This window comes from Aphelocoma coerulescens, chromosome 1, assembly GCF_041296385.1.
Source record: "Aphelocoma coerulescens isolate FSJ_1873_10779 chromosome 1, UR_Acoe_1.0, whole genome shotgun sequence".
NCBI classification, from domain to species: domain Eukaryota; kingdom Metazoa; phylum Chordata; class Aves; order Passeriformes; family Corvidae; genus Aphelocoma; species Aphelocoma coerulescens.
In genome coordinates this window covers 23,905,485-23,931,567 of record NC_091013.1, presented here as the reverse complement: position 1 = coordinate 23,931,567, position 26,083 = coordinate 23,905,485, and the positions used below count along the sequence as shown (strand labels likewise).

Sequence of the window (26,083 nt, the reverse complement as noted above, 5' to 3'; positions counted from 1 at the left end):
TTCCTATTCTTTAGAACAAGTCTCCGTGAGTATGTATACACAAGGAATGGAATTGGCTCAAAACACATAAACTGTTTAGAAACAGTTACTTTAAAATTTTTGTATTGTCACTGCTAGTATTGCTCACAGAATTTCTACTTGTTTCAAAAAGCATGGTTTACACTTCTTGGACTCTTGTATACTCATTTATCTTCCACATTTGATCTCTCATGTTGCTTACATAAGACGTAGATAATTCTCCAATTTACTTTTTATTAGAAGAATATTTGCTTACTCTTAAAGAATGTGGCTTAGACCACATTGTGTTAGATCAGAAGGAGGGGGAAGATGGTTAATAATAATAATAATAATAATAATAATAATAATAATAATGATAATTTATTGTTTCTCACAAAGATAAAATTTACATCAATGTTAAATAAAATTATCCAGTATGCATTTGTGTGTCCTATGCTTCTCCTTCATGTTGAGCTCTCTGTCTTTTTCTTTCTTGTGGAGCAGTTCCTGGATGAGTTTTAGTAGAAACATAAACACAGGATCACCTTGGTATTTCTGGCAGTACTTCCAGACAAACTGGAGTAAGGAATCCATAGACACCATCATCATCATTGGTTGTGAAGATTTCAGGGTAGTTCTGCAGATGTAAATGCTTGGATAAAGGAATTAAGGATGCATCTATTTTTCTCTGGTGTCAATGTTTAGGTAATATGGAATGGTGCTCTACTCAGATTGAAAGTCTTTCCCTTCCCCTTAAACAGTTAGAACTCTCTTACTGCTTAAAATTATTAACAAAATCTGTCAAATTATCTCTAATGATACTAATGATTTGAAGAAAGTTGCATCAACAACTTAAAAGAAGCTCATGAATATTTTAGATGTCTTACATGAACATCTTGTGCACACCTCCTCTCTCTCTTTAAGCTTGGTCCCACGTAATTTGGCTTTAACACAGTGGCAGGCGTTAAACATAAGCTTCCTTCAAATATAGTTTCCCTTACTCCACACTGCCATCTCAGATACAGAAATATTTTGGTTTCCTCATTTTCAATTTCACAAGAGAAAATTACAATGCATGCAAATTTCACAAATAAATTCCAGGTCATGGAGGCTATCAAATGTAAGCCTAACATCTATGTGATCACTGATTTCCACTTCTTTGTTTTAAATGTAAGTTTCGAGAGGAAAAGCCATGACATCTGGCTTGAAATAAAACTTTAAGATGATCATCTGTGAATGAACACTGTCATGTTCATTACTCTGGACATCACATGTGAGTTCTGTGACTGAATGGAACTGATACTTGTCAGATAGTTTGTTTGTTTGGTTGGTTTTTTGTTTTTGTTTTTGTTTTTGTTTTTGTTTTTGTTTTTTGGTTCTTTGATGTCACATAAAAACCACCCAGACAAGGACTGTGTTATGGCAGATGCTCTATATAATATATGATTATGCTTTCAATGTACCCCTAAGGATATTCTGGCCCTTGTCCACCCTTAGATGCTTAGGCAGCCGGAACCAAACATGAAGTTCATCGTCACAGTAACAGCCTTCTCCCAGGTAGTGGAATTTATATATATGCTTGTCTATTGAGCAAAGATACATGAGAAATGGGGTGGAAAATTAATCAATTGAAGCATGGATTTAAACATGAAAAAAAAAATGCAAATCTTCTTAACTTGTCCTCAGGGACAAAATTAAAAAGAAAACACACAACCCTACAATAAACTAGTAAATATCTTTATCGAACATGATTCTCAACCTCTTAAAAATAATAGCAAGTGTCTATGCTTATAGCTGTTATACTTCATACCAGTGGGATAATCTGGATGTACTCAGCTCTGAGCACATCTTGTTTAAAGCAAATATGCTGGAAATAAATGGACTCCAAAAAATTTAATGAGTTGAAAGATAGCTTGGGGAAACAAAAGGTGTTTCATTGTTACATATATCTACAATAGTCTTTAAAAATTTGAGAACTATTGATCTTAAATACTTCTATGTTCCTCATCGAGGAAAGGAATGCTGAAAAATAAACTGAAACATAAAGCATGGAATGTTTTTTATAGAGAACTTGAAAATCTACAATCTGAATAACAAAACAAGAAAACTTGAACCTGTTTTTTTTTCTATTTACTCATGATATTAAACATTTCTGTTAAAGTGAAAAAAATCCTCTCATCTTGATGCCATCCAGATGTTGGTTAAATAAGTTCTTATGTCTTGTTCCTACTTTGAATTTATTTAAATTTATTTTATATGAAATGATTCTCAGTGATATTGGACATGTAATCCATGAAACGTAACAGTGGGTTGTTACTTGCATGAAGTGCAAGAAATCTTTGCATCCTTTTTTATGTAACTTCTGCAATGTAAACTAGGCTGATGGAATATGAAATAGTTGATATAGCCAGGATACTGTCTAGGAAAGATGTATGTGATTCCCTTCCAAACTGCATTATCATACAAACTTATGAGTTTAAAAGTGACACCTTTCTCCTCCTTACATTTGCTGTGATTTTTTTTAATGCATTTAAACTGGGCAGATCTAAATAGTGAAACACAAAATAGTTCAAAGGGAGAAATCATTTTAAGATGAACCATGTTAATAAAACACATGCATTAAGGAAGTACATAAAAAAGAGAGAAAAAAACCAGTATGTTGGAATAGAAGTGGTGAAATAGTACAAAGAATTTTTTAAGAAACATTTCAGCCTAATTAGATTCTGGGTGTGGCTTCAGTCTGTGTAGAGAGTTTTATTGTACACCAACATTTGTGAATAATCTGAGAAAACTTTTGTTCATACGAATGTTTTCAGACAGCAGATTCCAAATCTGTAAGTCATGGTTTTGTCTCAAAATGTGATCCAATAAACAGGGAACCAAAATTCACTGTGGGTGGAGCAGCTGTACAGCTTGGCTCTACTAGTCAGGGAGCAAAACCAAAATCCTGTGACAATGGAGAGAAAATATCTAGGGCCTTACACAAAGGATGTCTATAGGTATATGATGAAGTTTTAAGTTCAAACAGACCAGCAAACAGAACAATTCTTCATTAATTTTGATTACCTAATCTTTTTATAATAAAAAAATGCAGGTTATTAATTAATTAATGTTAAATTCAGAAAACATTATTATTTAGGGACCTTAAAGATAATCCAGTTCCAACTCCCATGCCATGGGCAGGGACACCTTTCACTAGACCAGGTTACCCAGAGCCTTTTCCAACCTGGCCTTCCAGGGACAGTGTCCACAATTTCTTTGGGCAACCTGTTCCAGTGCCTCACCACCCTCACAGTAAAGTTTCTTTTTCTACTATCAAATCTAAACCTACTCTCTTTCAGTTTGAATCCATTCCCCGTCACTACATGCTCTTTTAAACTGGGGTCTCTGCATCTCTCTTGTAGGCTCCATACAATTTTCCTTACATGTCTGAAAAATCTGTATTTCTATGGAAAAAATCATAAATGCTTCAATATTTGCATCAGATATTCATTCTCTGTAAATTCTGAGATGCTGGAAATATATCCTTGTAATTTATTTATTCATTCAATGAGATTTCTTTTGAACAGACACAGGTATCTTCCTGAATTTTATGGGAATATAAGATCAGTGTTTGAAGATAAGTGCAAGAGATGATATAAAAAAAATAAGAAGAACTATAAAACTATAATATCAAATCCCTGAGTTTTATGAAACATTAATTGGGTTGTGAAATGCACTTTTTTTCCCCAGACAGCAGTGCAAGGGGCAAGGGGCAATAGAGACATGACCACGATAAACATGGGAATGCTGCAATATAGACAGTTTGATGATAATTAGGTCAACAAAACAAAGTTTATAGAAGGAGAGAAATGTGTATATAAATCCAAATCTACATGCAATAATATGTGTTTTAGTGTCACATTGCTGTTGTTGCAAGTGACTAACCCTAACAGAATTGAACTTCAGAATAGGAGAAAACTCTTTGTTCAGATGGCAGAGTACATAAAACATCCCATAACAAATAAAAGGAAGTTACCACACTACATGAGAGGAGCTCATATTTTTTACGTCTTTACCACTGGTCGTTTTTGTAAAAGTAAAGCTCACATTTTAAAATTCTGACTTGCTTCTTTAGGAAAGTAGAAACAATAAATACTTCATCCAAATAATGGAAAATAAACATGATGATAATTTAAAGTTCATGTTGCAGTGTTTACTTGTGCTGAGACTTTATTTGCTAAAACTTATCCTGTGAAGACTTTTTTTGAGACAGATTTATTAAGCCCTGAAAGCATGGGTGGAACTGCAGAACAGCTGGAAACAGAGGGATCACAGCTTTTATAATGGCAGGGCATGCAGCAGTGGAATATCTTGTAGGTAAAACCCATTGGGAACCACACGGTGCTTTCCTGCTACACAAGTAAGACAGCAATTGCACTGTGGCAACTGTCCAGCAGGTAGCTTGGTAGGTGGTGGGATGCATGCTCTGCAGCTTGTCTGAGGTGCAAGAGTTGTTTTTTCATTTGAAAATAGGAATAGGACTGTGTCCTTGGGGTCTTGAGACAAGGAAATTTCCCAGGATTGTAAAGTTTGCTTTGAATGTTTATCTGTAGTATCCATGTACATTTTCTTTTCTTTCCTGATGAATCTTGCAAACAGTAAGCTGTCTTTGAAAGACACTGGGATTCCTGACAGACTTGACTGCTGCTGGAACAGCCTCTCCTATAACGTTTAGTTTCCTGCCTCTCCTTTTTGTGGTTTATTCCATCTGTCCAAGCACTACCCCACCTCAGACATTGTTGTATTGACTCTGGCTGTTGTGGATGTTACCTCTTACACATGGCAATACTTCCTATAGCCCCGGATAATTTTAAAATGACAGAATGGGATTTTTACAGAATGGGATTATCTACAGAATTTCAAAAGTTTTTTTCTGATGGCACAAAAATGTGCAAAAAGCCAAAGAAGAGTTTAACAGGTAATTTGCCTTAAACATAAACAAAAGTGCTCCTACATAGTACAGCTTCAAGGAGAGAGCCTAGGTTGATATGCTTAATACTCATCTCTGCAGAAGACAAGGACACTATAGAAACAGGAGAATGTTTCATACAAGATTAACTGATCTTTTTTGATTAATAAATAGGTCTTTTTGCAAAGAGAAGGCTTTTAATATATAACTATGAAAGCTTTATGGTTCACCTAGATTAGCTGAGATTTCTGAGTTTCCTGTCTGATGGGAATAGGGAGGTACAGCTGGAGTCTTACCTTGGGTCGAATCCAACCTAATTCTTACAGGAAGCTGGGATAAAGGTTTTTGATCTACTGCCTCAGACCCTAGCTTCATTTTAGAATTCACTGTAGCACACGAAAGGCCAAGGTCAGTTGAGCTTTGCACCATGTCAGTTCAATTAATTATTCAGTTCTATATAAAACAAAAACTTCTCTCTTACATGTTTTAGAGCCATATTGTTTATTTTTTTTTTCCACCCAGCTTTCAGAATTAATCAATAAGTTTTAAAATATTAGTACCTGACTTACAGAAGGAAAATGAGGTCATATTTCTGAGTATCAGGGTTGCATGTGCACAGCTGAGATCAGAATTTGATTTACACCACATTAAAATATTTTTGGGATTACCCCTGGAAGGTATCTCTGTCTCTCTCTCTTTTGTCTAACCCCAAACTGACATAGCATATTTTTAAACTATTGGCTAAAGGTGGGCAAGAGGAAAGATGCCTATTTTATACTTGGGTAAAATCACAGAATCACACAGAATCACAGAATCACACAGAATCACAGAATCACCGGGTTGGAACAGACTTTCAAGATCACCAAGCCCAACCCATGCCCTAACACCACCTCAACTAAACCATGGCACTGAGTGCCACATCCAATCTTTTTTTAAACACATCCAGGGATGGTGACTCCACCACCTCCCCAGGCAGATGATTCCAGAACTTTATCACTCTTTCAGTAAAAAACTTTTTCCTAATATCCAACCTAAATTTCCGTTGGTGCAGCTTAAGACTGTGTCCTCTTGTACTGTCTGTTGCTGCCTGGAAAAAGAGACCAACCCCCACCTGACTACAGCCACCTTTCAGGTAGTTGTAGAGAGCGATAAGGTCACCTCTGAGTCTCCTCTTCTCCAGGCTAAGCAACCCCAGCTCCCTCAGCCGTTCCTCATAGAGCCTGTGTTCCAAGCCCTTCACCAGCCTCGTTGCCCTCCTTTGGACACGTTCAAGTGTCGCAATGTCCTTCCTGAACTGACGGGCCCAGAACTGGACATGATACTCGAGGTGAGGCCTCACCAGTGCCAAGTACAGGGGAAGAATGACCTCCCTGGTCCTGCTGGCCACACTATTTCTGATACAGGCCAGGATGCCATTGGCCTTCTCGGCCACCAGGGCACACTACTGGCTCATGTTTAGTCGGCTGTCGACCAGTACTCCCAGGTCCCTTCCTGCCTGGCCACTGTCCAGCCACACTGTCCCCAGCCTATAATATTGCAGGGGGTTGTTGTGGCCAAAATGCAGGACTCGGCACTTGGACTTGTTAGACTTCATCTTACTGGACTCTGCCCATCTATCCAACCCTTCCAGGTCTCTTTGCAGAGCCCTCCTACCTTCCAACAGATCGACACACGTCCCTAGCTTAGTGTCATCTGCAAATTTACTAAGAGTAGACTCAAACACCCTCATCCATGTCATCAAAAAAAAAAAAATTACACAAAATGGCCCCAGCACAGATCCCTGAGGGACACCACTGGTGACTGGCCACTGACTGGATGCAGCACCATTCACCACCACTCTCTGGGCCCAGCCATCCAGCCAGTTCTTAACCCAGCAAGGAGTGCACCTGTCCAAGCCATGGGCTGCCAGCTTTTCCAGGAGTTTACTGTGGGAGACAGTGTCAAAGGCCTTGCTGAAGTCCAAACAGACAACATCCACAGCCTTTCCTGCATCCACCAGGTGGGTCACCTGGTCATAAAAGGAGATCAGGTTGGTCAAACATGACCTACCCCAACCCATGCTGGCTGGGCCTGATCCCCTGGCCATCCTGCAAGTGCTGTGTGATGGCACTCAAAATAAACTGTTCCATTCTCTCACCTGGTACTGAGGTTAGACTGTCCGGCCTATAATTTCCCGAATCATCCTTCCTACCCTTGTTGTGAACGGGCATCCTATTGGCCAGATTCCAGTCATCTGGAACCTCACCAGTGAGCCAGGACTGTTGGTAAACGATGGAGAGTAGCTTTGCAAGCTCATCTGCCAGCTGCCTCATCACCCTGGGAGGCATCCCATCTGGTCCCAAAGATTTATGAACATCCAAGCAGCTCAGCAGTTCTCTGACTGCTTCCTCCTGGATAGCAGGGAGACCACCCTGCTCCCTGACACCATCTACCAGCCCAGGAGGAACAGTTGTACTGAGGACAAACTATCTTTCTGATACAGACCGAGGCAAAGAAGGCATGAAACAGCTCTGCCTTCTCCCCATCTGGGGTCACTAAATTCCCTCCCACATCCAGTAGAGAACCGAGGTTGTTCTTACCCTTCCTTTTGCCATTAATATATTTGTAAAAGCATTTTTTATTATCCTTCACAAAAGTTGCCAAATTAAGTTCTAACTGAGATTTCGCCTCTCTAATTATTTTGCTACATGCCCTAACAAACCTCTTGCATATTTCCTGAGATACCTGACCATCCTTCCAAAGATGATACATCCTCCTTTTATTCCTTAGTCCTTCATAAGCTCCTTGCCTATCCAGGCTGGACATTTGCCTCATCATCTCATCTTTCAGCACACAGGGACAGTCTGTTCCTGTGCCCTCAGGATCTCTGTTTTGAAGCACACTCACCCTTCGTGGACTCCTTTATTTTTAAGGGCTGCTTCCCTTAAAAGGGACTCTCTGAATAAGTCTCCTGAATAGGCCAAAGTCTGCCCTCCAGAAGTCTAGTGTGAAAGTTTTATTGATGCCCCCCTTATTTCCCCAAATATTGAAAACTCTGTAATTTCATGATCACTTCTGCCCCAGGTATCTAACCCATCCCTTAAACATTGCCAGCTGAAGTCCACCAACTGATGACCCTATAAAAGTGGTGCCAAGCACACTGGCTCATTATATGGCAGCCAGTCCATTGGTGATGGCCAGAATATGGGGTGACTTCATTAGCCCTTGTGAAGAAAGTAGGGAATTGCCCAATTTATTGTACATACCAAGGTTGTTACTCACTTCAAATGAAATTCTATAATCTCCACATAATTTTTAAGGTAACCTATGAAATTGAAATATGTGAGGTGTTAATTGAATTCACCTAATTGAAAAGACACACATGCAGTAAGAAATTGGTCTTATATATGATGGACACTGAGATATGTAAAACATTTTGTTCAAAAGGTTTAAATTACAAAAACAGAGAAATTTCTTTTCCGGTTTCCCATACCAAAAATAGGCTTCCATGGCCAGAAAAACCTGCAAAGAAATGCTGACAGAAAAGTGTTTTATTTTATCCTAATCTATTTATGTTTTCTGATAATTGTTGACTAGTCAGACCTGTCAAATACTTCTGAGATGCATAAAAAAGTGCAGTCAAGTTCACTTTTATTTATTTTATTATTATTACTATTTCAGGCAAGCAGGCCTCTGTGCACAAATGAACTTTTCCTGAACAGCAGAATTAAAGCCCTGTATGAGATAACTAGAAACTCTCTATAAATTTAGAGAACTGCCAAAGCCAGGAATATAATTTTCCTAAAGCAACCATCAGGTCCTGATGAAGACAGCTGCACTTTCTGAGTCTCACTCTGAATATGAAATTTGATTCTTTCCCTCTATCATTTCTTCCCCTGGGATTTGTCTTGACCCATCATCTGCAGTTAGAAACTTTAGCACTAGAGAGGTATAACCTATCCCTCCTTACAAAACACATGGAGATAGGTATGAAATACTTGGTCCAGTTCTCCTTCAGTGCAACTCTACCCATATATGCTTTGTTCTCAGAAAAAAGCATTAACTCTGAAATAGAGCAGGGTCATCAACAAAGGCACTGGGACCAAAGACAGAGTAGTTCTGAATGATATTCAGCAGAGCCAGCAGCTGGTATATTACTGAGAGACAGACGTTTGTGAGAGCCATCTGTTTCCAGCTGCTGACTGCTGCTGTCTTGCTTTTTGGGAGCATTTTCTGTTTCCCACAAACACTGAGAGAGAAAAATGTTGTGTGCCAAACCACTCCAGGGAGACTGTTGAATTCAGCCAATATGCTTTAGGACTAGGGAGAATACTGTCCTTCCCTCTTGCTGAAGTTGTTCCTCCTTGAATGAATAGACTGGAGCTTCCCAGTCTGTGCTCCCCCTCACTCTGCACAACCCACGAGCACAAGTGTGATCCAGGTCAAGATGTAAGCACATGCCAACATTTATGCACTGTCAAATTATCTACAGTGCCTTGATAAGAAGCTTAGACTACTTGTGTGCCTTTGTCCCAGCTTGGATCTGGATGTGCATGACCAGATGGTCCCTGACACAGTTTAAAATATTTGCTTAAACAAATCCAAATCTCCTGGACACACTTGCCTTGGATCAGTGATCTGTGCCCTGTGACCATGACGTGTGACACAAATTATTCATCTAATCTCTAGGTCCCAAAGAAAGTATGCTCCTAATGATGTTAGGAATAGAAGTTAGGATGTTGACTTCAGGGGACAGGGAAGGCAAGGCAAGATGGAAGTATTGTTGTCCAGTTCAAGTATCAATATGTAAAATATTTTCATAAGCAATATTCATAGATATTTCTCTCCTACACACAAAGAAAATAGTAAAAGTGTGTGCAAAATCTGCTTTTGAAGGGGAAAGACAATGCTTGTTGTTATTTTGGCAATAAATTAATTGTCCACCCAAAGACATAATTGTCCACTCAATGATATGCAAAACTGCATTTTATTTGATGCAGTTTACAAGGGATGCAGTTTGTGAGCAGTTTGTTGTCTGCTTGGGGGTTTTGTGTTTTGTAACAGAGACCCTGAAAGTCAGCACTTGAATGAAGCCCTCTGGCATCACTACTGCTTTGTCATTAATTTCAAAGCTCTTCAGACAGCAGGATTACCCAATGGAAAAGGCTCAAACAACCAAAGCACCGGCATTCTGAGTGCAGGAAACATAGTCAGGTCCCACTTTTTCAAAGGAGATAGTCATGAGTAGCAGTGAGAGATTCTGAAGAATAAAGAGACAGCAAAAGGAACTAGATTCTGGTGGCAAGCATGTATGAAAATCTTGTGAGCAACATTTGCATGTTTTGCCACATTATCAAAGCATATGGAATAGAGGTCTGAAAAATGAAACAGGATTGAAAGAATTCTGATGAATGAGATGGCCAGAAGGATTTGCAGACATCTCTTGAATGAGATGAGCAGAAGGTTATGTTATCTGAACAATCACACTGACATATGTAGGCATAGGATCATCAGAGCACAAAAGTCACAGTAAGGAACTGAGTGGCAGAAAGGATTTGGTAATATTAATGGATACAGAAAGGAAATGGAAGATGTTGAAATGAAGCAGAGAAGGAGGGCATCTACTGCCATAAGAAAGAAGGCAGAGCTGCGATAAGAAGATAGTAGAGACAGGACCCCAAGGGGAGAGAGGATGATGTTTAGGTTATCTTGAACAAGAACAAGAAAAAGCATAATCTACATCTAGAAGGAAGAAGAAGAAGAGAGAAAGGATGTGAAATTTATGCCAAACCCAGGAAGTTTGCTCACTTTATGGGAGATATCACGTTTTAAAGAGAAATTGTCAAAATTGCTTTTGATGAAGGGATATTTATAAAGAAATCAAAGAATAGATAATGTCCTAGATACTTTAGGATTTAAAACTAAACTATACAAAGTTGACAGTCAGTGTAGGTTCAGTCTTCATGGAATGTAGGTCACAAGATATTCTTAAAAAATACAAAAAATGTAAAAAATGACATTTATGTCATGAGTCTCATCTGGGGATATTAACAGATAACATGGAAAACTAAACTAATTGGCTCAAAGCTGAGTAAAAACAAAGCTTGACATGGGGATTTGCTTTACTTCCCCTGGGCTGGAAGTCAGTGTGCTTCTCAACTATTGCTAGAGAAATACTATTGAGAATTATGCAATTACAGATAACACTAATTTCTCAGAAGCAAATAATAGTAGTAATGTTTATTAAGGAAATAAGAAATATCTTCATCAGTTACACATCTGGGAAGAAATGAAGCTATTTGAGATTTGTTGGAAAGTAGTGAAGACACTGCATAGAAACAGTATGTACAAAGTAATTTTGGGTGGGACCCTAGAAGGACAACTGAGTTGAAATGGAACAAAAACCCCAGAAGTAATTAAAAAAAAACAACAAAAAAACCCCAAACCAAAATCCCTTCCAATTACAAAAGAACCTAAGCTTCAATAATAAATATTTAAATATTTGGCATTCAGTATTTAAAATAATTTAGTATAAATAATTTAACATTCAACGGGTTTTTGTTGTTGTTGTTGTTTTTATTAAGCCTTGGTAAACAGATGAGAATAATTAAAGAAATTGTCTAGAATATAAAAGTCAGGTAGCTGTGTAGGATACATCACAGGTTGTGCACCAGTGACTTGAATAAAAAAGAGAAACCCACCAAATTCCTCTATTTAAAGTTGTATTCAAACCACAGGAAATTTTTTCTAGGGAAGAGTTTTTGACAAAACTGTCTTAAAAGCTAATGAAGAAAAAATATAGGTATAGGAGAGAATTCTATTAAATGAGACAACAGGGTGCAAACTACTCATGAAAGAAATCTTTCTAGGGAAATAAAAATTTTAAGGAAAGGAAATTGTGAAAAAACAAATTGAATAGAGCCTTTGAAAGCCTAAAAACTTTCAGAGGAAACATTTGGAGATGAACAAATTTGCATTTATTAATAATCTCCAACATAAGTTTTATAAAGAATAATCTTGAAAAGAGAAAATTATGCATAAACTGACAAAGAACATATAATGTCATAGATGTTAGCAGCCTAACCATCAGAGTATTGAGATGCTGAAACATCCTCCCCCTAAGACAACAGGAGTAAAATCCAATCGAGAAGCGAGTAGTACACATTATGGGATATTGCACTTGAACCTGCTTTAATTGTGATTCCTAAATATCTAACTTTCTTGATAAGAATTAGAGTAGATCTAAGAGGGAAAAAAAAGACAACTAGCAGACCTGAATCAGAGAACTTCTGTAAGATATGGCTGTAACCCTATTTTGGAAGAAAGAAAAACTGAACCAAGCGTCATATTTGTGAGAGAGAGAATTGCCTCCATTAAAGTATTAGTTACAGATACTTTCACTGAAGAGTAAAATAAGGAGAGGGAGAGAAGGGAAGATGGATGTAAGAATACCATGTGTACCTATCTCATTCTTTTCCTTAGGCTTAGTGTAGACTTCAATGAGTATTTGTCCTCAGAGCAAGCACGTTGGGCCTTGATTTGGGACTAGAATTGAGGCAGACTGTAACTGCACAGCGTTCCTCATGTTGAGTTTTCTCTGGACAGAATTTCCAGCTAAGGAAAAGCTGGTTTCTCAAACATAGATCAGATACGGATCTTGATATGGATCAAATTTTCATCCTCTCAGCTGCAGGAAAGCCAGGAAGTAATGCAAAATATGAGTCAGGACGATATGCTAAATCCTTCAATAGATCTAGTTTGCAGTTTGAGAAAGTTTGCCTTAATAGGTAAAGATGTATAAGTTCATTAAGCATTAAGCTGGCTCTGATTTTGCTTGCAGTTAAATGTTTTTTCTCTTCAAAATAAATAATGTCTGATTTCCTTCACCAAATCTGCTTTTTCATTCTGGAGAGATAGGAAAGAAATTCAAAGGAGGACTGCAAGCTTGTTAACATTATTGGCCCAATTGATTCATGAAATGATAACACAACTTGACACAAACAAGCAGACAAGTTCTGGGGAATGGGTTAATTTTCCAGTGAGAGATTCATGGAGGTAAGAACTGAAAGGTTGATTCTGCCAAGAAAAGCTGGAAAGAAAGGGATTTCTTCCAAGTCAGGGAAGGATAGCTCAGGCTAGGAAGGCTATTGCATTGCATTGTACTAAATACAGTCCTGGCAGATGATTTGAAAAAAGCTTAGGGTCCCAATCCAGAAAAGCACTTAAATGTGTGGATACCTTCTTTGCAATGGTTGACTAGACACCTACTTAAAGTTATGAGTTAATAACACAATTGTTTTTCCCAAGGGCAATAACCTGGAATTTTTTCTCAGAACAAGGCTAAGACAAAAGCCCTGAAAACTGAAGAAAGAATCTTTCCTTATTGCTGTGGCTGAACAACACACATTCTTACCTTTATTTGTGGTAGCATTTTAAACCTTAAAATGTTTTTATGTAATTGATTCTTGTTCATAGCAGAGGAGACCATATCAATGACTATACTCATTATTAAAACCCCTTCTTATACTGTGAAAGGAGACAAAAATTTTGTAAAAAAAATACATCAATCCCCTTGACATATAATGTCAGGGACATATCTATGGCAGTAAACAAAATCACTGGCTACCAAATATGACACCACTTTCATCAGATACAGTACGAGAAATCAAAACAAATTTAAATGAAAGCTCCAAGGATTGTTTCAATGGAAAATAAATGGAGGAAAAGCCCACAGGAGTCCACAGTGTATAAAATAACAAATACTTCAAAAGTGCTGACAGCAGGGCTGAACTGCTAAGGTGACAAATGTTCAGGAAGCTATACAACATAAACAAATGCATGTTTTAAGTGTACAAGTGAGACCATACTTTAAGAACAACATCAAGTCATTTCAACCTCTGGCTGCCTGTGTCTAGTATTGTCTCAGTCTTGGTAAACTAGGTGATTACATTTAGTCCCAAAGACACTAAGACCTCAAAGAAAAATGCAAGTGGTCTGCATTAAAACCCTGGTCAACAATATTTCTTGAGTGTCCTTAAGCCAGTTGGTGAGAATGCAAACCCAATTCAGTAATTACTGGCCCCATTCAGAAGTTTATTGCTGTGTGGTAAAGATACTTAACTGAGAGTCTACATTAGAAATATGTCATCAGGAATCCTAGAAAAAGTGTAAGTGTAATTTGACTGACTGGGGTAACATGCAATACATATCTTTTATAACATGATCCTATCATAGGTCAAGAAATTAAAAAAAAACCCAAAAAATTTAAAAAAGAGCCCAGAAAGAACAATATTTTCTTCTTAGTCTGTTGAACAATGAACACATTTATTTATATTACTTATCCTAGGAAGCATTCCAAATTCCCAGTATCCTGTATTCATACTGAGGCAAGATATTGGCATGTCACCCACCTTTCTGATCCATATTCAAGTCTTTTTTATAGAAAGGAGGCCTGGACATGTGAGCTCACAGGGATCCCTGGCAGATGTCTGAACTGGAAGACCAGGAGACAGACCCATGGTTTTCACTGCAGTGAATCCCAGCAGGTAAGTCTAGACAATAAATTTATTTTCTTCTATTGCACATTGTTTTATAAAGCAGGAAGGATTTGCTCGCTCTAGTAGTTCTTCATTTCTGAGCCCTCAGTCTCACTGGAAACCAAACTGGGGCAGAGGAAGAAGATCTCAGTTGACATATAGTTGATTGCATTTTCCTGAAAGAAGACATAAAATCATCAAAAAGAGACATTCTGCCAATATAATTACTTCTCAAATATCTGAAAAAAATGAATATGCTCTCAAGGCACATCATGCTTACCCAGAATTTTACAACATGGCAATATGTGTTTACAAATAATTAGCACACTATTTGGGGACCTAAGGCCTCCATTTCATTTTCTTGTTGTCCCAGTTTGAGGTTTCCAGGACTGCTGTAAGTAAAATTATTGAATCACACATATCTTCGTTCCCATGTAGATGTAGGACATTTTTTCAAAGTCTTCTCATACTTGCCTATACCTCTGTTTTACTTAGATATTTGTTTGATTTTTTTTAATGTGATGACCTCTTAACCAGCAATGTCCTAGAAGTTGATTTCCATAAAACTACATTTGTCAAAGTAAAATAATTTTAAAACTACATTCCTGTGCTGTCATGGATTCATCTTGATTTCCCATGTGGATGTTTGGGGGTTTTTTTTGTTGTTTTTTTTCCTTTTCTTATAATTCAGTTCTTCATTATCAAAGTTTGCCATATACTTCACAAGAAGATCAAATCCTTATTCAATTTAACTTGAGGTTATTTCAGCACAGTAAAGAAGCCCAGCCTATTCTAAAAGACGCTGAACATCTGTACATGTGGCAACTTAATTTTAGGTTCTTATTCCCCAAGATGGAGTCAGTAATCCTTACAGGATGTGGGGGCACCACTGAGAATTTAGTTTACAGCATTTTCTTGCTGGGAGTCATATTAACCAATATGATGTTCTACCCGTATACACATCATTTGGGGTTAGAAGGAGCCATCTGAGATGGAGATTTAAAACAGTACACACACCCCTCCTTTGATCCTAGAATTATTTTCTTCCAAACATCTTAGTCTTCACCAAAAGCTTCAATGAAATAGTTGGAAAGTGTTTGCAATATTGGCGGAAATTTTTTCCTTAGCTTCATTTTTGGAAACAACTGAGCCTTTTTCAGCAATACCCTCAAGGAATTACAAAGGGAAAAAAAATACAAAAAACTGAACACTCCATAAATCCTGAATCATAAGTAAAGGACAAGCGTGGAAAATTTAAATCCAGCAATTAGTTTAACCAAGTTATAAATATCTGCAAGCTGAAGCTTTTCATGTTTCCATTGAGTTAGACAGTCTTAATTTAGACATTGCTACTTGCTATGCCTATAACACAATGCCCCACCCCCAGCCTTCCAAAAATGAAAAGGTCGCAGTTACTGGATTACTTAGTTGATGGTTTCTATTTAAACTCTTTCAGACTCTTCATGAAGCTAATGTAGAAATAAGACTCAGTGTCTGAGTATTGTTCTAATCTGTCTGAGTATTGTTCTAATCTAATGAACACATGAAGTAAAATAATCAGACACTGGCAAGTATAGGCAGTTTAGACAGTTCACTTTTGAGCTACTGTGCAAATAAATCTTTCAAAGTTTAACTTGACTTAAACAATCCAGTGGTTTCTGTTGCTATTCTTGTCCATCTTCTATGTTCAGTTCTCTATTTCTTAAAATTCTTTCCAAAATTTTCAGTACTTGTTTTTAATTTACTGTTCTTATACAAAGACCTGCCAGCTCCTGTCCTGTGATTTGAAAATTGGTGCCAAACAAAATGATTGTTTCATACATTTCCTGAACTAAAAGCTGGGAGGATAGTCTTGATACTATAATAATCATAACAAAAAGTAACCCTCCACCCCCAAAAAATATCTTGCTACCTGATATCTGAGATTCCTTAGGTTTCTGTCTCCTCTTAATTTTTCTTCAATTGAGAAATCATTGCCAAGGATTGAGCTATGTTCATGTATCAGAGCTGAACACAGGCTAAAATCTTTCCTAATTTTTAACTATCTAATCTCATCAAAGTCAATAGGATTATACCAACATGAAACAAAGCAGAATTTACTCACTTGCCTCTATCCTCTATCAGCCTGCCTATAACAGCAATAGTTCTTTTGATGACTTCTGCATGTTTTGCCTGTTGTATCTTGTAATCTTGCTTATTATCTTTCTCAGCATGTCTTGCAGATTAGTACAAAAGTAGAGGGAAAGGTTAAATAGGAAGTGTTGTATAAATATCCACCACCATCCAAGCATGCTTGAGTTCAGCAGACACTGTTTCTCCCTTGCTGTGCTGGATATAGATTTTGGCAGCCTTGAAAACTTCTAAGAGAAATGTTGCAAGACTAAGAAAACATTAAATTAAAAGCTTCATCAATACAATTTTAATATATGTATTTTCAAATATGTAGTGTAATCCTCTCTTGCTCATTTGTGTTATTAGTAAGCCAAGGAAAATAATGATGGAATTTTAAAACATCTATTTTCTTTATTTAGATTAAAAATCTCATTCATATTTCATTAGCATATGCTAGTTATTGCTAGCTACTGCTAGTGTCTTCTCCGGATCATGCTGGCAAAATATAAGACAAAAGACTTCCAGAGATGAGAGTTTTCCTGAGATGATCAAAGCACTGCAAAATTTGCTGTTTCACTGTAGCATCTGCAGCTGGGTCATCAATTTCCAAAGCATTTCATGCTGGCTGAGAAGAGTAAAAAAAGGCTATTCAAAGATGAGCTGGAAGATACTCCCCTGCCAGGAAAAGCAATAACTGAGCCTCTGAGTGAGGTGGAATATCTGGGTACTTCCAAAATCATAAAACATGTTCCCTCAGCTAGCCTAAGTGTGCTATTTCAGACTTTTGGAGCACTGGCTGGTCTTCCTCAAATCTAAGATTTCATTCCACACGACAGTACAATACTTCATGTTCAGCAGTAAAGAAAAAGCATGTGTTTTTTCTTATCAGGCCAAATAAATTTGGACACACTCAATTTGTTCCATGTACCTCTACAATTTATTTTCCTTCTTTATTTACAGAGAAACAGCAGAGTGTACTTAAACAAAAATTTATATATGAGCATCCAGATATACATGTATATACAAACAGAACATATGTATGGAAACATAAAACATACACATGCACAAAGACACACACATATTTAGCTAAAGAAAAAGAGAAAGACATGCAAACACATGTACACATATCAGGATCTGCACCTTTGGAGAAAACGGATAAATGTGCACAATGTTACACTTAATTTATAATTAACTTGATACAATGGGGTTCCTATCTGGGCATTTGGTCTAAGTGAGGATTGAAAGTAAATTATGATACAGACAGCCACAATGAATAGCACGTCCTAGGATTACTTTGAGAGTAAGTCACTATGACCTAGGCTATTAGAAACTGGCCCGAAGTAACAGCATCTCAACTTCCATTTTTTTCCCATGGGCACTTAAACTCACAGAACAGCTGCAACAGGGGGATGGCACAAGCCTGTTGGACATTGTTGAATGGGAAGCAGACTTTAGCCATTTTGTTTCCCCATATCTGGGACCAAAATTTCACATTTCAGCCTGTAATTGTTAATACCTTGCTACATATGCAAGTTTATCAACTACAGTTATATTTTACAGACAGGTTGTAGCAAGGGTGGGAAAAGCTAGGACAGTGTCTGTATGACTCAGTATAAGAAATTACTCTGAACTACATTTTGCTCTCAGGAGTGGTCTGACATCTCTAATTACTACAAGTTTTTGTTTTCCTCCATTTGGTAGAACCCCCTACAATGTCAGAAAGCACAATTCTAGTCTTCAGTAATTGAATTTGGCTGATCAGCTACATCAGTCTGTATGAAGAAATCTCTAATGAGGAATGGCTCAGGACAGTCTGCTGACTAAGCCTCCCATGATCAAGTAGTTTTGTTTCCTGTATTTTCAAATGTTATGTATCCATGTGTTACCATGTTTTATGTGAAGCTAATCAGAGAGAAAAAACCCACAAATTTTCTTATTCCCTTAACTTACAAATATTAAGCCTGTCACCATTTGCTCTGTGTGATTATGCAAAAACAGCCTGTTTCTTATTTATTTTACTGGGAGCTGGGAATCTCCCTCAGATTCACTGACATGTTGAATGAATCACCAGAACTTTTTTTATTTAAATAATAGGTCTTTTCTAAAAGTTGAACTGGGTAAGCTGAGTACTCTTAAACACTGTCCAGCAGTTTAAGAATGGAACTGAAGGCTGTAAGAAGAAACTGTAACAGGATATATTTTGTTTTAAAGGCTTGGCACAACATATCCCAAATACATTCCAAAATGAAGTCTGAAATACCAAAAAAAGTCACAATAAAGAAAACTCAAAACTCAGTGCCTCAAACCTCTTCTTGCAGACAACTTTGATGCTGTGGGGTCATATATCCACAGGCTCACCTCATGTCTCCTCTACTATTAACCCTTTACATGTCTTTCACTTGACACAGCAAGAAACGATTTGTATGAGTCAAAACACGATGATTAATGGAACAGCATGACATATAGCATAAGTTCATGGGGCCAAGCAGACCTTTATTGTAAGTGTGTTTCTTACAGTGCTTCCCAGGGTACGCAAAATGTTCATTAATGAGGGGAAAAGGAATGAGACACTTGCTTTTCTCATTATTGTTGGCTTCATGGCCGTTATTAAGCATAATTGTCTGTCAGCGTGCTGAGGTGACCTGGGTATAGATTAATGTTCCTTTTGTTGTGCAAGGTTATGAGAAAGTTGAGGATATGGTCTGAGGACAAGTCTTCAAGTTGCCCAGCACACAGAGAAAATTCTGTGCAAATTCTTCTGGCCTTAGAGAGCAGCTAAAAGTTCAGTTGAAAGAGTTCCTCCTCTACAGACCACAGAATGCATCATTGTGTCAGTTTGTGAAAAACAATAAAAATTTTTGTATAAGAGATTTTGTCTGAGTTTTCTCTTTCTTAACAACACTGCCTTTTATAAAGGAAACACTTCTCCCCTAGAATGATTATTAGAATACACAGCTATCATGCAACTGAGAGGAATGAATACACTGTGCCTGGCACCAGGAGGTACTGGTTCATTATGATTGCAGTAAGAAAGACATTAGGTAAAGGGTATTTTAAATCAGCATTTATTAGAGATAGCATTATAAAGAGAGGGTGGTTTAGATAACCTTGCTTCCCTTCAGGTGCTGGAAACCCTGAGCTGTGCAGTGCCAAACAGGCCTCTAGTCAGGATGAGGAACACTGGGCAGAGCCCATTCATGGTAGAGTTGCCAGAGTTTGGTCATTTGAGCTATTTTTTAAAAGTAAACAACTCTACTCATCATTTCTACTGTCAAACAAAGAAGATATGCACATGTGAACTCACACTGTGAGATAAAGGCAAGGCCATGCAGGCAGTGTTATCGTTGGCACTGAGTGGGAGCTGCCTGCAGGCTTCTCCTTTATAATTACTATGTGAGTTTACAGTCAAGGGATGTGAGCAGCACAAGATGGGTCTGAAGGCCATGCTGTATGTGTCACACAGCACTGCAAGCTCTGCATGGGCCTGCACTGCTCAGGTTAGTTGTGATGTGGGTCACTGCCTCCCCAGCTACAGTGGTCCACTGGTCAGCATCATTACATGCAGTTATGAAGGTACACTTACATATGCTTCAGGAAAACATTCACAAGACTATACAAACTCATGCATATTGAAAAATTTAGGTATAAGACAAACATCCTTTTATATTCTAAGAGGGTTTTTTTCCCCAGTTACTCACAGGTCAAAGACAGATGAAATGTCAGGGTAAGCTTAACAGCTAACTGTGGCTGGAAAAGGTGATCCTGCTGCTCCTTGCTTCATTCCAGATTGCTGCATATTCATTTTCTTGCTCATGGACCTTTCACTAGTAACTTGGATGAACTAGTTCAGCTTACTAACCAGGCAGGAAGCTATACACTCCATGTGTCTCCCACCCCTCCTGATTAGTTTTTTCAGCAAATTAATAAATTGAACTGGCTGAAGAGAGAGTACACATTAATAAAAGAGCTGACATAAATAGATCATGGGGAAATTTACTGCTGAAACAGGGAGAAGAGAGTGTGGGTTTGGGGTTGGGGTTTTTTTTGGCAGCATGCTAGTAGATCAGCTAACCCCACCTTGCCTACCTGCATTGTAAGCTATCTTCTTATCCACACACACCACCTCCCCCCATATTGTGTTACAGATGTGAGACCTAAAGATGAATAAATTTTAATATTTAATTATATCAGTGTTGCAGCTTACAATACGAAGAATGTAGTATAATATGCCTATTATAGTTTTTTTTTATAACTACATATATTTGTTTATGTACACTTGCTGTAATAACAGCACAGTAATATTGTCTTTAGGACTGCCTAGTAACACTTTTTATTCAGATTTTAAGCAAGATATTAGCAGAATTTTTAAAAACAACTGAACAGGATAGTAATACCTTTTCTGCACACTGTAAAAAAAACTTTGACAGAATGTTAGTTTTCTAAAAGTATACAATTAGATGTTAACCTCTGTTTTTATACAAGAAAAGCCCTTTGTATCACTTATTCAAGTCCCAATTGCCATACTTTTCCTTTGCTTTTTCAAAATACTCAGATTTTTAATTTCCTTATCAGTTCCCAGGCTCACTTTACTTAAAATGATGATTCAGTTAAGAAACTGTTAAGAATTTCTTTGTATAGACAATTCAGAATCCAATAAGTTTCCTATTGATTTCAGCAAGATGTTTGGTCTGCTAGCTTTACAGGAGTAGCATGCATTTGTCATCCCTGATTACCACTTTTTTTTTTCCCAGGTTAGTAAATAGGGTTTTATTAAAATGTTGCTCATTTTCCTTGTTATTGTAATATTCCAGAGAAGCTCATAAAAACCCAGAGCAGTTTTTACTAGGCGAATACAGCAGCTTAATGCATTGACCCTTTGTGGTAGAAGCAAGGAAAAAAATCTAGTTTTGAGTCAGAGCCTGAATTATATTTTAACTAACACTGGGAATGAAGGTAACAGTGAAACCCATACATGGGTTGTTAATTCAGGGGTTATGGAACACACATGTGATATCAGGTGTGCTTTGAATGATACAGAGCACCACAGGAGGTACTTAGGTGTGACAGCACCACTTATTATTTTAGTTTTATAATCTAGTTATGCATCTCATGTCATTCTACCCCTCACTTGTCAAGTCACACTGCTTGGCTGCCACCTCCAATCCCTGGCAGCTGTGAGACATCATATATTTATGCCTCTCAACCACTCAGTGATCTGGCACATCAGATGTGGCCAGTCTGTGAATTCTTTGATATAATGGCCAGCTGTGCTTGATGAATGGCGTCATGGAGGAGGGAAGAAGCAGCAGTACTACTGCCAACATGCATTTGCCTTTGTGGAGGTCCCACATTCAAAGAAGTGCTTAGTAGGTGGTACACAGCTGCAGTTCAGTGTCTTTAACATCCACAGTCCAACGCGATAGCATCTCTCCTGTTGCATGACCCCAGGTGTCAGAGGCATCACTCTCACCATAAATGAAGAGTAGCAGTGGGTCTTGCATGTGGGAGAGAAAGAAACATGAGAGGTCTACCTCCCAGGCAAAGAAAACATTGCTTATTCAAAAGCGTAAGCAAAGGCTCAGAACTTCCCATGCACTAAAGACTCTTGGAAAATAGGAGTGTCCTCAATTACCACTACACTGTCTCTTTATTGCTTGTACTCTCTTTCTCTCACTATTACATCACCTATGAAATTCAAATTTCCTTCCAAAGAAAAAGGTGGGATTGCTCACAGAATGGGTGAACATCTTGGGTGGCTCTTGAGCCAGACTCAACTGGTTTATGGCAGGTAAGATTCTAACTCAGATAATTACAAAAGTTACTAGCATTTCTGCTAACTGTTCCATGCTGGTGTTACTGGACTGAAACAGCAAGGTTTTCAGGAAAAAGCAGTATCTTTTTTAGGGCAACAAAAATAGCTGCAAAAAGTATACACACCTTTGGGGAAAACAAACCAATTTCTAACTTTATACATCAATAAATTGCAACAGATCTAACAAGCCACTATTTCTTCTGCAGTATGATAATCCTCCACAATCTACTTCATGTGCTTCCCCACTGTGTGCAGTGGCTTCTGTCTTACCATCTTTTTCAGGACACATGATTGAGGGGTGATTAATGGAGTGTTAAATGTTCTCTGTGAGGATTTACGCTGCATTTTATCATTCAAAACCTGCTGTGGTCAATTTTCAAACGATAAAAGAGAGGAAATGATATTAAAAGCTGTACATATACTTGGACAGCTTTTAGGATATTTTTGTGGTAGATGGCTGCATTGAAAGACTGCAAACTCTCTTTTGAAAACATACAGATAAATAAAACCCAGGCTGTGTAGAAAAAATACATAAAGTCATTGCAGTTCTTTGCTTCTGCTCCAGGCAACTCTGTGAATGATGTGGTGTGAGATGCCTTTGTAAACCAAACTCCTTGAATGAGAAAAACATCCTATGAAATAGCTGCTTCTAGAAATCTCTTCACGAGATTTTCACTATAAAGATGTGGACCTGTTTGTTATGTTCCCATACCTGTTATGTACTAAATGGTTAATAACCCCCATAGATAATCATGAGGATGATGTAGATAAAAATCACAAGCCCAGACTAAAGTTAGCAAATAAATCTTTCTTTTAAAACTGCATCTAGTTATTAAGAAAATCTAGGAAAGATAGGAGTGTAATGAAACCCCAAATAAATGTAATAAAACCCCAAGTAAACGTAAAGAAACGCCAAGATTTCTCAGTTTCTTGGACAAGGATGTTGATTACCTGTTACAGTTATCACACTAAACTTTTTTTAACTGTTGCCAAAGATGGGAATTTCAAAATGCTCTCAAGAAAAATAATACATTGTTCAACAGTTCTTACAGCTACAATGTTTTCTTAGTATCTAGCCTAGAGCTTGCTTGGAGTAAGTTTCTCATATTAACCTCAGTGAGCCTGAAAAACATCACTATTTCTGTAGGGACTACACATTTTCTTAATTGTTGTATTTAGTATTTGGCCTTTTTTTCTAAGGCAGAACAAGCTCATCTTATTTCAACTAGAATTATAGGTCATCTTTCCTAACTCACTTCCTTGGATTCTTTCCAATTTGTATTTGAGCCGGACTGCAAAAAGAGTATGTTCATTATGTTCATTCACAGAGCCCTCTTGAACAGAATACAAAGTGATAAGGTTTTGTTTGGAATGTCATGTTGTTAACTTGTGCAACCCCTACACCTTCTTCACTGTTTACTGCATGTGTATTCATTGTCCTTTTGAATACAATTCTCACGTTTGTATTTATTGATGTGGGGGTGTTATTATTTTTTATTTCCAATCATTTCACCCATCTAGAAAGATGACTCAGAATTGCAGTTTGGTCCTATGAACTTTAATATTTTTCAATTGCATAATATTCACATATTTTTGAAGTGTCTTCTCAATACCTGATAGCCAATAATGAATGTGGGAAGGCACCAGACCTAAGCTGGATTCAGCTGACATGTTCTCCTAACTGAGAAGCAGTTACTCATGACTTCTCTGTAACATTTATCTTCCCAATTTATAACAGATAAATCACACTTCTTTAGTTTGGTCATGAGGACATCCCATATGGCCATGTAAAAAGAAAAATCTGCAAAAGTAGGATATAATATACCAATTCTCTCTTCCCATACTCTGGACTAACTACTTGTGTGAGAAGATTACTAGACTGTTGTTATATTATTTGTTACAGAAACATGCAGAGCAGCTGCTTCCTATCACTGTGTTATTTTACAGATGCTCTTATATTGATTGTTTAGCAATGAGTTAAACAAAGTACCTCTCTTAATACCAGTTTTGCTGATCCATGTTTTCTCAACTACAGCTTTGGTATTTTTTCCAGTCTTCTTGTACCACAATTGGACTTTGTGAGCTTTTGAAGATAATCACTAAAACATGCAAGTGAACTCAATAGTGTTTAGGAATTTTATCAGATCTAGACATGAATACCCTTTTAAATCCCCTGTTTATTGCTTTTCTGGTCTATATTCCTACATCCGTTTTTGTTACTAGTTCCTAACTGTGTTCTGAATATGGTCACAGTGAACCTCTCTTTGTGAAGGCCCTTGCAAAAAATACATACACAGCTGCAGTAATTTTCAATCTGCATGGACATCTTGTTATTCTGCTTCTCCAAAAAGGACATAAACAAATCTTTCTTCTCAATTTACTAAACAAAAGCAAGGAATGGCATGTTTTCCTTTCCATGGAAACTATCCAGAACCTGCTTCGATTTTTCAAGTAAAAATTTAGAAACCTTCTCAAACCATGAGCAAGCACTTCATTTCCCAGGATTTCCCCGAATCAGAAAAGAACAAACTCCATTGCCTTTGAATGCATGGCTCCTCTTGGTCTGAAAAATGAATGAAGACTTATAAAGAATAAAAATGAGTGAAGTGTTGCATCATTCAAGTAATGTGAATTTTTCATTCATTTATGTAACACAACTTGCAGATAATTACCTGCAAATAATGGGAGAAATTATGATTTAAGTTCAGTGTCCTACAACTGCCTTCACTTGATGGATGATTCAGGACATGGAGTGACATGTAGATCAGGCTCAAGAACGTAAGTCCTGGAACAGACTTAGTTTCCCTGTGAACTTCTTTACTTCTACAAAAGGAACTCAAGATAGATATCCTGGACAACTGCTATTATCAGCAGAGAGAGAATGACAGACATGACATATGGCCAAACACTGCTTGAATGTAAAAAGCGTTCATTTGATACTTTTTAACTTGTAGTTACATTTATTTTGGAAGAAAAATATACTTTATAGGTCTCTCATTGGAAGTATATTTTTATAAAAGGGGAAAAGGCAAACACAATGGAAATTATAACGCATTTAAAAAATTTAAATCCACTTTTAAAGAAATTTTGCAAGCATGCAAGTTTTGACTTAAGAAAATGTCTAGAGCCAAATCTTTCATTTCTTAGCCTCCTAAACTTCCATTGGCAGCTGTGAAAATTCTGGACTGAGGAATAAAACATGATCAGATGGTTTGTTTGATCCTAAAAGACCAAATGTTTGAATTTGGGTTTGGATTCTATTTTCTTCCCTTAACATAAAAGAAACCTACTTAATGGAAATATATAGAAGTAATTCAGCACTCAAGAATATCTCTAAATTCACATAACTGTTAAGTGAAGGCTGGACAAATGATTAAAAGTGCTTGACTACTACTACAATGCCAAATCCTGACTTCAGACTCTTTTACAAGATGTATTATTATTAAATTTTGTATGACAATTTTCCAAATTGGAAAACTACTATAAAATTAAAAGTAAAGGATCTAAAGACGTATCTGATATGTTCAAGGAAAATAGCCAGAATAGAAAGTACCTCATGGGCAAGCTAGCTAAAAATCTTAAATGCCTCTTTTCTTTCTTCATTAACTACTCTCACAAGCAGCTACATCCCTGCCAGGTATTTAGGCACATGCTTCCCCATGAGCACTGATTTGGTGGTTTAGGGCCCAAGGGTTT

The 26,083-nt window shown here is 37.4% G+C and overlaps 1 pseudogene; it reads right to left on the bottom strand.

Annotated features, from left to right (window-relative positions):
* Positions 1-5,843: 5,843 nt before the first annotated feature.
* On the bottom strand, positions 5,844-7,260 carry LOC138117317 (uncharacterized; annotated as a pseudogene).
* Positions 7,261-26,083: the final 18,823 nt, after the last annotated feature.